The sequence below is a fragment of the Prionailurus viverrinus genome, chromosome C1 (genome assembly GCF_022837055.1).
Source record: "Prionailurus viverrinus isolate Anna chromosome C1, UM_Priviv_1.0, whole genome shotgun sequence".
NCBI classification, from domain to species: domain Eukaryota; kingdom Metazoa; phylum Chordata; class Mammalia; order Carnivora; family Felidae; genus Prionailurus; species Prionailurus viverrinus.
The window spans coordinates 53993276-54009010 of NC_062568.1; the positions used below are offsets into that span (position 1 = coordinate 53993276).

The following is a 15735-nucleotide window of genomic DNA, read 5'->3' on the forward strand; positions in this document are numbered from 1 at the left end:
GTTGATGGGAGAAGGCTTTCCTTCGGACCCCCAGCGGCGGGGAGCTGGCGAGCGAGGATGCGGGGTCCCGGGGAAAGGGCCCTCTGTCGTACACACCTTCTAGTTCCCGCTCCTCTGCAGCAGCCCGTCCTGGACCCCACCGCCGCGTGCCTTCACTGCTCAGGGAGCGGACACAGGGACCCACGAGCCCCAGCCACCTAGCACCCCACTCGCCACGCTCCTCTGGGCGACCGGGGGCGGAGAGGGGCGCAGAGCTCGGGAGAAAGGCGGGGCGGGCGCGGCGCCCGGAGGAGAGGGCGAAGGGCCGGCGGCGGCCTCGCGGCGCGTCCACATGTGGCGGGGCCGCAGGAGGCGGGGGGGACGGGGAGTCGAGGGGGAGGGTTTACATCTCCGCGAAGTTCCCGGATGGTCGCAGCCTCCCGGCGCTGAGCGCTTTTCCTGCCCTGCCGGCTCAGCCCTACGGACCGGGGAGAAGTTTCCCGGAAAAAAATGCCCCGCGCGCCGCGGGGCCCTGGAGCCGCCCGGAGCCGCTGCGCGGTAAGGGACGCGCGACCGGGGCGCGGGGTCTCAAGGCGGCTCCGGGGGAGACGCCCGCGGCCGCCGGGGAGGGCAGGGCTGGACGGCGGGGTGGGGAGCGCCGCGCGGCAGCGGGCGGGGGCGGCCGGGGGCGTCGGGGCTGCGTCCGCGGCGGGCGGTGGGCGCGGGCGCGCGGCCTCGGGAGGGGCCGGGCCGGGAAGGAAGGGGCCGCGGACGGCGGGGCCGCGGGCGCGGGGCGCCTCCCGCCTGGGCGCGCGCGTTCCTGGGCTGCCCCGACCCCGGGGCCGCGGCGGGGAGGAGTGGGGTGGGGGCTCGGGACCTGCGGCGGCCGTAGTTCCCCGCGGCAGGGGCTTGGCGGGGATGCGCTGGGGCCGCATCTACACCCCCAGCTCGGGCGGATGGGGACTTTCGGGCATCCTCGGGCCGGTTCATGCTCAGGAACCGCCTCGCCTTCTCCGCTGGCGGAATCGAGCTCATCTCGCAACGCGGCTCCCCAAACTGGGCTCCCGCCTGCAGCTCGCTGCTCGCTCTGTGGTCGGTATAGACGCGCGGGTTAGATGTGCGCATTGACCTTAGAGGCGCTTCCAGTCCCCGTCAGCGCCTTTCCCCTTGCCCGGGGCCTCTCCCGGACTTTCCGGACAGCCTCACTTCAGTCTCACTCCCCCTACCTCTTTCTGCTAACACATTTTTCTCTCTAAAAAAGAACCGTTGAAGAACGTTGCAAGCGTAAAAGAAACCAGCTGACCCAGTCGGAGGCGACTTCGACTGGTGGTTAGACTTTGAAATTAACAAAGGGTGTGTCTGTGCCCGCTCTTGGTCCTGCGTTATCCCAGAGGAATATTCCTTCCTGGGCCTCTGGCTTCTGGCTTTATCTCCGTTCTGGGGAACCCTCTCAAGTTGTTAGCAGTGACCGGGTAGACTTTGTCCCTTTTTCTTAAAGTTGCCTGTAACGGCTTTCCCCCGGATAGTCCCTGGACCCCACCCTCAATCGCTGGCCCTGTGTGTCGAGGCAGTGCTGCCGCGGAGTCCCTGGACACAGTCCCACCCTGGGTGGGTTTTCTTCTGCCAGTCTCCCAAGGCAATTTCAAAACAATACTTTAGCTTCACTTTGAGTCATTGGTATATTTTTCCTCCTCAAAAATGCCTTTTCCTATAACGGATAAAGTAACTCCAAGGAGGTTTTGTTTGGTTTCGTTTGTAGTTTGTATAAATTACCCTTTGACTTTCTGAGTTGAGAGAGCCCTGTACGCCATCAGCATTTTGCGTCTTGCCTCTCCTTCTGGTGCTCACAACACTGCCTTCTGCTCTTGCTCTGTGTCTTTACCTGCCTGTTATCCCCTCAAGGTCGACGTTCTCGGGAACCAAAAAACCCCATCCATCTGTAGGAGCCCATTAGCTGTTATGGAAGTGTGCAGGCTAGACTTTGCAGATTTTTAAAAAAATTTATTTAACTCCAAGTTAGTTAACATATAGCGCAGTATTGGTTTCAGGAGTAGAATTTAGTGATTCATCACTTACATATAACACCCAGTGCTCATCCCAGCAAGTGTCCTCCTTAATGCCCCTCGCCCATTTAGCCCATCCCCTGACCCTACACCCTGCCAGCAACCCTCAGTTTGTTCTCTGTATTTTTTTTTATTTTTTTTAAATGTTTATTTCTGAGACAGAGAGAGACAGAGCACAAGTGGGGGAGGGGCAGAGAGAGAGGGGGACACAGAATCCGAAGCAGGCTCCAGGCTCTGAGCTGTCGGCACAGAGCCCCATGCGGGGCTCGAACTCACAGACCGGGAGATCATGACCTGAGCCGAAGCTGGACACTCAACCGACTGAGCCACCCAGGTGCCCCTGTTCTCTGTATTTAAGAACCTCTTATGGTTTGTCTCCCGGTTTGTTTTTATCTTATTTTTCCTTCCCTTCCCCTATGTTCATCTGTTCTGTTTCTTAAATTCCACATGAGTAAAATATGATATTTGTGTTTCTCTGACTTATTTCATATAGCATAATACACTCTAGTTCCATGCATCTTATTGCATATGGCAAGTTTTCATTCTTTTGATCGCTGAGTAATATTTCAGTGTGCGTGTGTGTGTGTGTGTGTGTGTGTGTGTGTATACCATGTATATATATGTGTATATACCACATCTTCTGTCTCCATTTATCAGTCATTGGAAGATGTTATTGAACATTTTAGTCATGTCATCTTCTTCCTTGGGACCTACCCAACCCTGCCATCACTTTGGCTCCCTGGCCAGCACATGAACTCTTTTGGGTTTGGTAATATAGAGCAAAGTGATTTGTAAGCAAGGTCAGATAAAATTCTGGGACATTTACAGACAAGGAAATTACTTCCAACTGGAGACATTCATGCCTTCTTCCATTTGTTTATTTCCCCAATTAAATCTCTTGTGGGAGTTCAGCCACTTTCGTGTGCCCTTGGCATATCATGCAACTTGAGACTCAACTTACCTCATCCAAGAAATGGGGTTGATAAACTTTGCTCTTTGTCCATCACATGGTGTGAGGATCAGGTAGGGTGATGAAGTAGGAAACAGCAAAAGGCAGCACAGCACAAGGCATCAGACGGACACCATGCAGTGTATAGCACCAAGATAAAAGAGTGATAAAGAGCTCAAGTGGTAAGGGGGGGAGAGAAGTTGGTATGCTCTTACCTTTCAAATGTACTGTCTCAGGTGCTCTGGCCAGGGATGAGCTTACTTTTGTGGGAAGCATTCATTCCTGGGTCCGTGTCACTGTCTGATATTTCAGGGTGTTCCTAACTATGGTTGTAATTTTAGGAAACATACGGTTTCTGCAGTGCACATCAGGAGAACAAAACTAAAGAAAAGCACCTTATATTTGTTGGCTGTAATCCCTTTGTTTTTAAGCATCTCGTATTCAGGATTCTGTCTCCCAGAGTTGTGGTCTTCCTGAAGCCTGCCCTCCGGTGAGGCCCACCAAATTCCTCATGATTCCCATACAGAGGTCTCTCCGCCAGCGTGTCCCACTGCAGTGTGTCCCAGCAGGTCCACAGTTACACCAAGTGTTGGAAGGTTGGGAGGCATAGCCTGGAGAATAGCCAGGACGCACATCAGTGAAGATTCCAATCTCAGTTGGAATCCAGCCAGATACTCATTTAGCATTGAGGGTCCCTGCTAGGGGTCGCCGCTGTGCCATAGGGCACAGCAGTGGAGTGGGAGACATTGCTCAGAAAGAGATGGGAGTTTGCCCCTGGACCCTTACCTTCTGGTAGAGATGAGGCAGCTTTCAAACAGTGAAATGCAAGTCAGAATGTGGTAAATAGGGTAAAAAAAAAAAAAAAAAAAAAAAAAAGATACAGGTCAAATACAAGGAATTTTGAGGAGAATGAAATTGCTTCCAGCTGGGGGGAGTCCATCCTTCACTGATTTGCCCATTTAACAAATATTGATGGGCCAGGCATAGGAAGGCTAATGGGCCCGTCGCCATTGCGGTCCCCCTTCCCTGCCCCAGTGAGGAACAGTTCTGGTTCCACTTCGCTGTGACAAATTAATGCTTCATCCCTCAGCCTCATTGTATCACCCAGCCCAACATTTGTCACTTGTTCCTACCCTGTAGGGATTACTGTCAGGTCAGAATAATTCTGTCGCTTGAATACTTTGTAATAATACAGTTATTTGATACAGTAATACAGTTAGTTGAGTCATGCTGTTCTGCTTAACACACATGGACTAGTATTGAAATATTCTGGTCCTTCGCCATGGGTGTCACTAGAAGCTTATAAAGACTTGCTTCTGTAAAGCTGGGTGAGGCCCAGAATCTGTTTTCTGAGAGCCCCCTCCCCTCGGTTGTGCTGATACACTGTCACGTGCAAGGTTAAAGCATGGGTCTGGAGGTTGGGCTGATCTTGCTTCTGGTGCCAGCTCTGTCTTCTGCAAGTTCTTTGACCTCTGTTTCTTTGCCTTTAAAATGAGAGTAACCACCTCATCCTGTAGGGTTGCGAGGGTCCAGTGAAGTCATGGTCGTGGATTGTTTAGCAGATTGTCTGGGACTGTGCTGCTGCTGCCGCTTGGTATTTGTGAGCCATTATTATCACTATTACCAGTGTTAGTATATGCAAAACACTGTTGGCATTCCTTTTGTCAAATGGAAATACAAAAACAGCCCAAACATAGCAACAGCCTTTTGTATAAATTAACATATAATAATCCCTTAACAGTCTGTAATTTGTTGAGTGTTTTCACCCCAATCACCTCGTGTATTCTCTTAACAGCTGGAGAAGGAGGAATCTCACAGAGCAGAATCTCAGTGTTTGGGGGCCAGCAGCCTGTGATCTGCTTACCCAGTCAAGCCTACTCTGCTGAAGTTATTGGGGCAGATAAAGGGTGGGAAAGCAAAGACAAGACGCACTATACCCTGGTCCCTTGGCACTAGGAAGTGGCAGATAGTAACAATCATGGTGGCCATCACCAGTGTGAGGGTGACCAGTGGATTAGACTGCCTGCCCAAGGCTGGGCTGCTTAGGTCACAGGAATAGCACCTAAAACCGTGGGGTGGCCCCTGTGTGGATTCCTGGGATGCATGCTTAGCATTACAGTCCTCAGATCAGTCGTAAATACTTGCTGAGAAGTCAAAAAATAGGCTTTGCTAATACTCAATAAAAGAACTTAGCTAAGATAGACAGGAGACACAGTCACCTACAATTTTAGTTTAGAAGCTTCAGTAAGCATGGCTCACATTGTAAAAACATGTCACTGTGGTGTTATGTGATTTAACATTTTAGCATTACTCACTATGGATATATTTTTTTTCTCTTCTAGTACGCCATCTTTCCAGTATAACACAGTTTCTTCTTTTCAATTTTCTTGTATGTCTTAATTACATGAAGGGAATCAAATTCTTTAAATTTGGCCTAAGCTTTAAAAAAATCTCTCCTTCCTTCCTTTCTTCCTCCCTGTCTTCCTTCCATTCTCCCTCATTCTTCCACTTGCTTTCTTTAATGTTACCACTTACTGTGTGTCATTTAATTGAATCATTTAGTAGCTACACAACCCTGTGATGTAGATTCTGCTCATATACATGGAACCCGAGGCTGAGAGAAGTTAGGTAATGTGCCCAAGGTCACATAGCTAGTGAGAGAGTTAGTATTTAAACCTGCGCCATTCTGATTCCAAACTCTGCACCCTTGACCCTCAATTTCACCTTCATCCATATTATATACTGCTTTGCATGTGGTGGGCTCCATCTAAACTATTATATTCCATTCCCATCTGTATGCCTTTGCATTGCCTTTTCTTCTCCATGCTGCCCCTTCTCTCCACCTGATGTTGAATCCTATAGATTCCTCAACTTGGCCACAAATACTTGTTAAGAAGAAAAATAGTAGACTTTGCTAATAGTCAATAAAAGGAGAGTATTCTAAAATAAAGAAGAGACCACTACAAATTAAAAGTTTATTTTTATTTATTTTCTATTTTCTTACCTACACAATACATACTCCACTTAGTATATATCTATATATGTTTATATTATTTAAATATATAAATTGTTCTTTCATAATACTTGACTACTTTAAATATGTGTAATATGTACACCTTACCTCGTTACAACACCTAAATGCAGTTGGTTACATTTCTCCTATTCTCCCTCTTCTGCCTTCCCCCCCACCACCATCTACTTGCATATTTGAGACTGTGTTACATGGATATTGTTTGCATTTTGTTTGTTTTACCTTTTTAGTATTTCTTGGACATAGTACTACTATATTCTTTTTTTTTAAGTTTATTTATTTAGTTTGAGATGGAGAGAACACCATCAGGAGAGGGGCAGAGAGAGAGAGAAAGAGAGAGAATTCCAAGCATGCTGTGTACCATCAGTTTAGAGCCCAATGCAGGGCTCAGACTCACGAACCGGGAGAGCATGACCTGAACTGAAATCAAGAGTCAGATGCTTAACCAACTGAGCCATCCAAGTGCCCCTAGGACTACTGTATTCTCGCAGCTGCATAGAATTCTACTGTAGCAATAATGTATATATCATATATATACATTTTACGTATTTTATATGTATATATTATGTATATATACATATACATACATATACAATACATATATGTATGTATACAATACACATATGTGTATATATATATATATATATATATATATATATATACATATATATATATATAATGATTGGTGCATTATTGGTGTCCACAGTCACTCATTAGAGTTTGCACTCTTATTGCACAGTTCAGTGACCATCAGCTCACCTGCTGGCTTTTGCTAATGATGCCCAAATAATTAATCCATTGAGTCAAGTCCAACAACCAATCATTCACTAACAGAATAACTATAGTCATTTAATTGGCATACACAGACCAAATGGGCAGTTGGTTGAATTTCTTGCTTTTCAACCACTTGTGTCTCCCCAACCCATTTCTGAAACCTTCCATGCATTTTTCTATAGACATATGCAGGAGATTATGTCTGTTGACTGAAGAATTTAGGCCTGAGAAGGACCACACGAGAAATGTGGCCACATCCCAGAGTGATGCAATGTTGAAATGTTAAACATGTTACCAAGTAATATTTCAAGAAATGCTGAGACTTCCCTGCTCCCACTCTCACAGCAGAATAGATTTTAAAAGTAGAGAACCTTTAGACCTTGGAGAAGATCTTGAGAAAACATGTACACTAGCTATTTTTTTTCCTGAAAATGTAAACAGTGAGATCAGTGTCTTAACCACAGTCGTCTTGTGTTGTGGGGATGGATATTTAGATAATGGAGACAGTCAGATCAGCCTGAGATATAAGAGGAAAAAAATGGGCTCTTCTTGAACAGGCCCCTGTCATAAGCAGCACATGTAGGTGGTGAGGGAGGGACTTTCTGGAAGGACTGTGGTATGGATTTGAGAGAAAAAGGGGTGGAGAGGGAGAATGAGAGAAGTCTAAGCTGTTTGCTTTCCCACATCCCAGAAGGCAGGCTGAGAGACACTAAGACAGGATTTCAGATGGTACTAAAATTTCCAATTCAGTTTTTGAGGGTCTGGAAAAAAGGCAGAGTAGTTGAAGACCTTTTAAAAACCTTTTTAGGAAGTAGTATAGCAATTTATGTTGAGCAGTGCCTATTCTTATCTATGAGAGCCAAGATTTGATTGCCATGCATGGGTTAAGAAATAACCCAAAGCGTCAATTTAAAATATCTCAGGTTTTTTTGAGTAAAATTTCATACTGTTCTTTTCCCTAGAGTTTTAAGCACTGTTTTAAAAACATTTTTTTTTTGTTTTGTGATTTGAGACACATTCAGAAATTAGATTATTGTTAAAACTAGGGCAGGTCTTGAGTGACATTTTATAAGATGTTGGAACTAAAACCTCTGTATTTAAACATCTCTCTCCTTTAATTTTCTTTTTTCTTCCTTCCTTCCTTCCTTCCTTCCTTCCTTCCTTCCTTCCTTCCTTTCTTGATAAGAAAGTGGGAGAAGCAAAGGAAAAAAATTCTCAACTGGTTAAAGGACAATGTGTTACTGTGGTGTTATTTAAATCATAAAACGCCTTTCTGTACAGAAGTTCTGTGTGCATCACCTCTACGTTGCTGTGATGAAGTGCTGTGTGTCCTGGAGCTCAGAAAGCCACCAGACCAAATGCTCAGTCTCTGGCTCAGTTAAGCATCCGACTTTGGCTCAGGTCATGATCTCCATGGTTCATGAGTTCGAGCCCTGCATCGGGCTCTGCACTAACGGCTCAGAGACTGGAGCCTGCTTTGGGTTCTGTGTCTCCCTCTCTCTCTCTGCCCTTCCCCTGCTTGTGCTCTCTCTCTCTCAAAAAATAAATAAACATCAAAAAAAATTTTTTAAGACAAAAACGGAAGAACTATATGAAGAAAAGGCTAATAGTTTTCTCTTATCTCACTCAGATTCTAACTCCTCAAGGTAATATTATCTGTTCAGGATGTGTCCTTCCTCTGTCTCTGCTTATATAACTATATACAAATGCATGTGCACATATATTTTTTTTCTATTAAAAATAGGAACATACACATTAGGCTACAAGATTTTTTTGTTGAGATGCAGTTGACATATAACATTGTGTAAGTGTAAGGGTACAGTGTGCTGATTTGATACAGTTATATATGGCAATATGATCACCACCATAGCTTTAACACCTCCATCACCGTCACATAATTATCATTTCTCTTTTGTGGGGAACATTTATGATTGCAAATATATACTTCCAAGTACGCAGTTTCACTATTGCTAACTATAATCACGATGCTGTGCATTAGATCCCTAGAACTTAACTCATCTAATCACAAGTTTGTACCCTTTGACCAACATCTCCCCATTCCCCCCCAACCCCCAACAGCTCCTAGTAACCACCACTCTACCTTCTGTTTCTACAGGTTTGGCTTTTTAGATTCCACTAAGCCAGATCACGTGGCATTTTGTCTTTCCCTGTCTGACTTGTTTCACCTAGCATAATAGCCTCAAGGTCCTTCCATGTTGTCACAAATGGTAGGATGTCTTTCTCTTGGCTGAGTAATACTCCATGGTGTGTATATAGTACATCGTCTTTATGCATTCATCTATCAGTGGACACGTAGGTGGTTTCTTTCTCTTGGCTATTGTGAATAATGCTGCAGTGAATATGGGAGTGCAGATATCTTTTTGAGATCCACAGATTTTTTTTAACATACCAAAGCATCATAGACATTCTCTCCAAATCAAAAAACTCATTAAAAAAAATTTAAAAAAAATTTAAAAACTCATTTATTTATATCATGGCTGCTTCACACGCCACAATTTAACCATTCAGGTTGTTTCAAGTTTTGTGCTATATATAGCAACAGTTCTTCTCTGAACATCCATGTGTGTAAATTCGAACGAGCTAACACACAGAAGCTTTTATTTTTGTCTGTCAGAGTCCCCAAAGTGGTATTATTTTCCAAAAGTTGTAGTAATTCACGGTCCCACTAACACTGCTTGAAAATATCTGTTTCCCCCATATCCTTGCCAGCATAATTTATTTTAGAAGGATAAGCTTTCTAATCTCTTTTTCCTGTTTTGTTTCAAATGATTTCTGCAGGGAGCACTTGTCACTATCTTTACTTTAAAAAAACCCATTCATTTGAATTATTCATGTCTTGTCTTTTCCTTAATTTTCTAATGTGCATGTGATTTGTCTTCTAGAACTGGAGGAGAAAAATTTGAGCCTAACCCCACTGAGCCTAATCGTTCTGTATTGAAGTGAAACAAAACACTTGATTTCTCTTTATAATAAAGTCAATGTAGACTCTTCAGTCCCAATTTTCTCCTGGTAAAAGTGTATTATTTAAGAAATTGTCTCCGGAAATATAAATGTTTTAATAAAAACAGAAATTTATGAAATACAAAAGATGGGAAATTTTAAAGGAGTTTGGAGCACGCAGAGCTAACGGAGTTTCCCTTTCGAGTCCAGAAATCTGAAGACAAAGGTTCTTTGAGAGCATTCGTTCTAAGTTATAGCGGATTACATCAAGAGGAAAAAGTGGGGGGCGCCTGGGTGGCGCAGTCGGTTAAGCGTCCGACTTCAGCCAGGTCACGATCTCGCGGTCCGGGAGTTCGAGCCCCGCATCGGGCTCTGGGCTGACGGCTCAGAGCCTGGAGCCTGTTTCTGATTCTGTGTCTCCCTCTCTCTCTGCCCCTCCCCCGTTCATGTTCTGTCTCTCTCTGTCCCAAAAATAAATAAACGTTGAAAAAAAAAAAACTTTTTAAAAAGAGGAAAAAGTGAATCACAGCAGATAGGAATTTAAACCTGGAACATTGCTGAAAAGCCCCTGCACCGTTGCTTTTGCTTGTTTTTCTGGGAGGTGGGACTAGATCCCACGTCTCCTGTTCTGCTAGTTGCTGAGTTCATTAGAAAATTATTTGTATATAACTCCAGCAGTACATTGGTTAATCAGAAACATCTGCACAACTGGGGTCGTTTATAGGAACAGAATAACTAAATCAATCAGCACAATTTCTTGTATTCGGGGAGGTCGGGCCAGCATTGTGTAGCCCAGAATAATAACAGGGCTTTGTAGCTAACCTGGCGCAGATGGCAGGAAGATTGTGTCTGGGCAGCAGAAGTCCGAACTGAAAATGAAGAAATCCTGTGGGTCCTTGATATCTGCCTTCATTAAGTTTTACTCTGTTTCTAATGTTAGTGTTTTAAAGGCTCAGATGCTTCAGAAAGGGATGTCCTGTTCAGAAAAAGAACACATCAGAGTCATACCTTCGAAGGACGGAGTCTCCTGAACGAGTCTGAATTGTCCAGATCAGAGTCCCCTGAAAGATAAGTCTGTATGTTCTGCCCAAACTGCCAGAGCTGCGACAAGCCAAGGGCCTCATGCTGGGAAAGCGCCCCAGACCAGACAGGCGAACTGACATGTCTGACTAGAGGGAGCTAAATCGGGCAGAGGACATGAGTTCCCAAGAGAGGCGGACGCTGGAGTCCTGACCTGATGTAGCCAGAGCAGTTCCTCAGGGTGGGTGTCCTTGTGCAGAGCCCCAAAGGTCCATGAAAGTTGAGTGGGTTCCGAGAATGCAGTCCCGTGTTCTGGCTCTCGCAGTCAGCCTTGCTGGAGACTTCGCTATAGGAAGACAGGGCATCTGAGGAGAACGGGGAAGTCTCTAGACCCAGTGTCTCCCCACGTGGCCCAATCTGAGGGACCCTGAACTCTCCCTCCACCACTTAAAAATACAAGTCGTGCTCAAGGCCAGAAGTCCACTGGTCCCGACTCCCAGAATCCTGAGGTGGGATTGGGTTCCTGTTGCCTGGGTGGCTTTATGTAGGGCTAACCTTGGTAGGCAGCTGCCATTAGGTTTTAGCTGGTGAGTGGTCAATGGGGAGGGAGAGTAGGTCCCCCCCAGGGAATTGGCAGCTTTTCTCTCGAGATCTACCATAGTCTCAGCGCTGGGATTTGCGAACGCTCGCATCTTCTGAGCGCCCCCATGTACTGATGCATGTGGCCCCTGTGCTCTCCTTTCCTTTCGCTCTGCCTCTGCCTTTAGATGCCTTTCAATCTTCAGAGGCAGTGTGGACTCTTGAAAATTAAGCCACTTTCAGGTTAAGTCCTGCTATCAACCAGCTCATTTATTTGATGTCTTTTCCATTGGATCCTCTGGTCAAAGTAGAGTGGGAAGGTGGACAGAGCAGAAAGATAGGAGCTCAACACTTCCAGTTCCGGCTTGAATGCCAGTAGTCCTGTGACCTTGACAACAATAAAACACTATGTGGAAGTTGAGTGGAGAAATCTGCAGGGATAGGGAGATTGAGGCTCGGAGGATGTCTGGGATGCCTGTTCAGGGGCTTACAGCGGCTCCCCATTGGGCACCGTCTATAAATAGTGCACTCATAAACATTTTAACTTATCAGTCAGAGACCCGATGACTCTGAAATTTCACCTTGCCTGTTTTTGACTAAATGTTTGATAAACAAGTGGCATCTCTCATTTAGCTAAAATAGTGTATGTGTGTTATGTGTAATATATAAAATAGAGTTATATTTCAGCAAACCCCCTGAGTTCTTTATGCTTGAATCTCATTGTGTACTTGCTGAAGAAAGAACATTAGCTATTACCCTGAGATTTTCTTTGTAATGTCATTGGTAGAGGTGGGATTTCCGCTAGACGCTGTCCAGGTATGCCTAGCAGATCTTGTTTTATTTACATCCAGTGAAAATCACACTACCTCACTATATGCGTATACACATCCATTATACTGACCCTTATTTTCCATTAGGACACACACGGTCATAACCCTGAAACCACCTGTCCTCACCATCTACTATACACGTGTGCATGCATCATTTACTTACCCTTTTTCTTTTAATTTTTTTTAACCTTTATTTATTTTTGAGAGGGAGAGAGACAGAGCGCGAGCAGGGGAGGAACAGAGAGAAGGGAGATACAGAATCCAAAGCAGGCTTCAGGCTCCAAGCTGTCAGCACAGAGCCCGACGCAGGGCTCGAACTCACGAACTGTGAGATCATGACGTGAGCCGAAGTCAGACGCTCAACCCACTGAGCCACCCAGGCGCCCCCATCTGTTTACTCCTTTTATGGAGCACTTCAGATATAACCACAAGGCACCAGTTCCAAACTTCATTAGGAAAGTCCACTGCTGGGGCTTATTTTCTATTTATTTTTAAATTTTAAAATGTTTATTTATTTTGAGAGAGAGAGAGAGAGAGAGAGAGAGAGAGAGAGAGAGAGAGAATGCATGCATGTGCCCAAGCCGGGCAGGGGCAGAGACAGGGAGAAAGAATCCCAAGCAGGCTACACACTGTCAGTGTGCAGCCCAGTGCGGGGCTCAAACCCAGGAACCGTGAGATCATGTGACTTGAGTGGAAATCAAGAGTCAGATGCTTAACCAACTGAGCCGCCCAGACGCCCCCATTGTTGGGATGTTACATGCATCAGCCTTTGTGGCTTTTTAGAAGGCAGAGGTCATTGCTCACTAAAGTGCTTTTTGTATAGGCTCAGACAAAAACACCATATGCAGGTGACTGTGTGTTGCTTCACTGTGATGGTGGTGATTCCTGGGAACGGATAAAAATACCCAGATGGGGCTTCACCTTAAGAGTTCTGTCATGCTCATTGGTTGGTGGTTGTGAGCATTGCTGGTTGAGTCTCTTGTTTGCATTTCTTACTCGTGGCCTGAGGAACAACACGTTGCTATTTTGGCTCGGAGGCAGACCATCTTGGATATCTTCCAAGAAACTGTGTGCTGCTTTTGCTTCTTGAGATTGGTGCTAACATTACAGGATCTCCAGTTATGCATGGAAAGATCCTGGGCCAACAGGCTGGTCAATGGTGCCCCTGTGGACTTTCTGCTTTACAGAGAGGTTAGACAAACTTGTCTACCCAGGAAACTGAACCTTAGGACTGGTGCCCAAGAGAGCCTAACCACCATCTTAGATAAGGTTGTGACTAGGAGAAAATGTTTTTGAGTTTCAGCCCCGAGGCCCAAGAGAGGATGAAGTCCTAGTGGAAACTTCCCCTGTGCTCCCCTTCAGCTCTGGCTCCAGCAACACAGAGGGGGAGAGGAAAAGGGAAGAGGCTTCTGGTGGTGGACAGAGTGCAGAGGTCAGCAGTGACAGCACGGAAAAGAATCTGGTGGTTTCAAGCTGCAGGGAGAAGCCTCAGCTTGGGGCAGGGAGCCATGGAGTGAAAGGAGTGAGATCCTTAACCTCCCCCACCCTTCCAAGAAGGTCCCCTGTTAATGAGGTTTCTGGGCAGGGGGCTGCAAATATAGGGACTCTTGGTGAGCTGGCCTAAGCGATGGTCTGCTCTTCGAAAGAACTCCTTAGGAAACAGAAACAGAAATAAGAGGTTGCCTGCTTTTCGCGTGCTTACTCGCAGAAGTAAAAAATGAATTATTCCTCCAGATTTCCAGTAATCATTTTTACAAGTGATAATCATAATAGTATCTAACATAGATATTGCTTACTATGTACCAGGTAATGTTCTAAATGCTCTAATAAATTAGCCCACTGAATCCATATGATGATGCTATGAGGCAGGCACTGTTATCTTCATTTAGCAGATGAGGAATTTGTGGGGAACAAACTTGCCCAAGTTCACACCATTCACTTAGCAGAGTCCAGATTCGGTCCAGTCCACGTGGCTTCAGAGCCCGCTCTGAACCGTGATGCTCACCCTGCCCTCTGGCTCTTCAGCGAGGGGCAGAAAATTGGAAAGGACCTAAGTGGCCCCAGCTTTTTTCAAGCAGGTGACTGATCACTAGTACAGTATTCTGGGAAAATGACCTGAGCTTTCTGTTCCTCTGTTTTCCCTTCATGTGTCTGGGTTAGGGGCACCAGCCCACTGGGAAAGGGCAGCCTGAAGCAGTGAAGACCAACCTCCTCTTCAGTGGTGTTTTGGGTCCAGCAGTAACTTCTCTCTGAATCATCCGCTTTAACACCTGACTCTCGTCACAGACATACATTCTAAATGACCCTCTAAGACTGCAGTGTCTCTAGTGAGGAAGAAAATCTTCCTAGAGTGTCACAAATGCTGCCTAAGACTGGTGTCATTGACTAGCATCACATTATTTTCTCGAGAATAAATGAATAACACAGGTTATATTTAGCTGAGGGGGGAGGAGTGTAATACTCAACTGTAGGGGCACCTGGATGGCTCAGTTGGTTAAGCGTCCAACTTCAGCTCAGGTCATGATCTCGCGGTTTGTGGGTGCGAGCCCCGAGTGGGGATCTGTGCTGAGAGCTTGGAGCCGGGAGCCGGCTTCAGATTCTGTGTCTCCCCCTACCCCTGCCCCTCCTCCACTGCTCATGCTCTGTTTCTCTCTCCCTCAAAAGTAAACATTAAAAAACATTAATACTCAACTGTAAAACATAGAACCTCTTATAAAATAACAGAATATTGGAGTTAGGAAGCAAAGTGAAGATAAAGATCTTTTTGCCCGTCCTCCCACTTCACAGGTGAAGAAACAGAACCCCAGAGAAGTTAGGTGGCTTTCCCAAGGCCAAGGCTGGTTGGTAGCAGAGTTGACGCGAGAACACAGGCCTGCTGAGTTCCGGCCCAGTGCTTTTTTCCCTGCCCGAGATTGGATAAAATAGTCCCTAAGTGATTTTCTTTTTAAGTTACAGGTGGAACATAGAATGGTCCATTTCCTTATTGGACAAGGCCAAAGCTAACACTGCCCTAAAGTGTGAGGGGTACAGCTGGAAACCTCCTTCAGGTCCAAACCACAGTAAAACCCAGCTGAGGAAAGGCAAGGCAGTGTTCAGGGCAGGGGCTCGTGTGGAGTTCACAGGGCCAAGCCTCTGCCTTCTAGACTGTCCTGGCCAGGAGAGCAGTTATCTGTCCCCACTACTCTGCTCAAGTCTGTTGTTTTGAAGGTGAAGGAACTGAACTGGCTCAGTTTATAGCAGAGTTCAGTGAGAGGGATGGGGAAGAAGAGGGAAATGGTCACTTCTTTACCATAAAGGAAGATGTATCTCAAAACCCTTCTGCTGAGAGTGACTATCAGGCAGTCAGGTCTCTACCAGGATTTGGGTCCCAGAGGCCTGCAGGCTGCAGGGCTCTTGCTACATTACTGAGATGGAGAATTTTAAGCCCTTCCTGGAAGAGGCTTGGGCAGCCTGTGGAGGCCTCCCTGCGGACCTCTGCACCACTGGCAACCTGGGCAAGACTGCTGACGTCTGGGGTCAGAAGCACAGGGGCCCAACAGACACTTCTGC

General features: G+C 46.0%; 1 protein-coding gene across 2 annotated transcripts in view; it reads left to right on the plus strand.

Annotated features, from left to right (window-relative positions):
• Nucleotides 1-392: 392 nt before the first annotated feature.
• The window catches only part of WIPF1 (WAS/WASL interacting protein family member 1), a 128366-nt gene continuing 113023 nt past the window's right edge, over nt 393-15735 (plus strand). The window contains exon 1 of one of the 2 annotated variants that reach the window (XM_047869118.1): nt 393-537. The gene's annotated coding sequence lies outside the window, so the exon portion shown is untranslated. The remainder of the gene's footprint in view (nt 538-15735) is intronic. The other variant, XM_047869120.1, reaches the window with a different exon arrangement.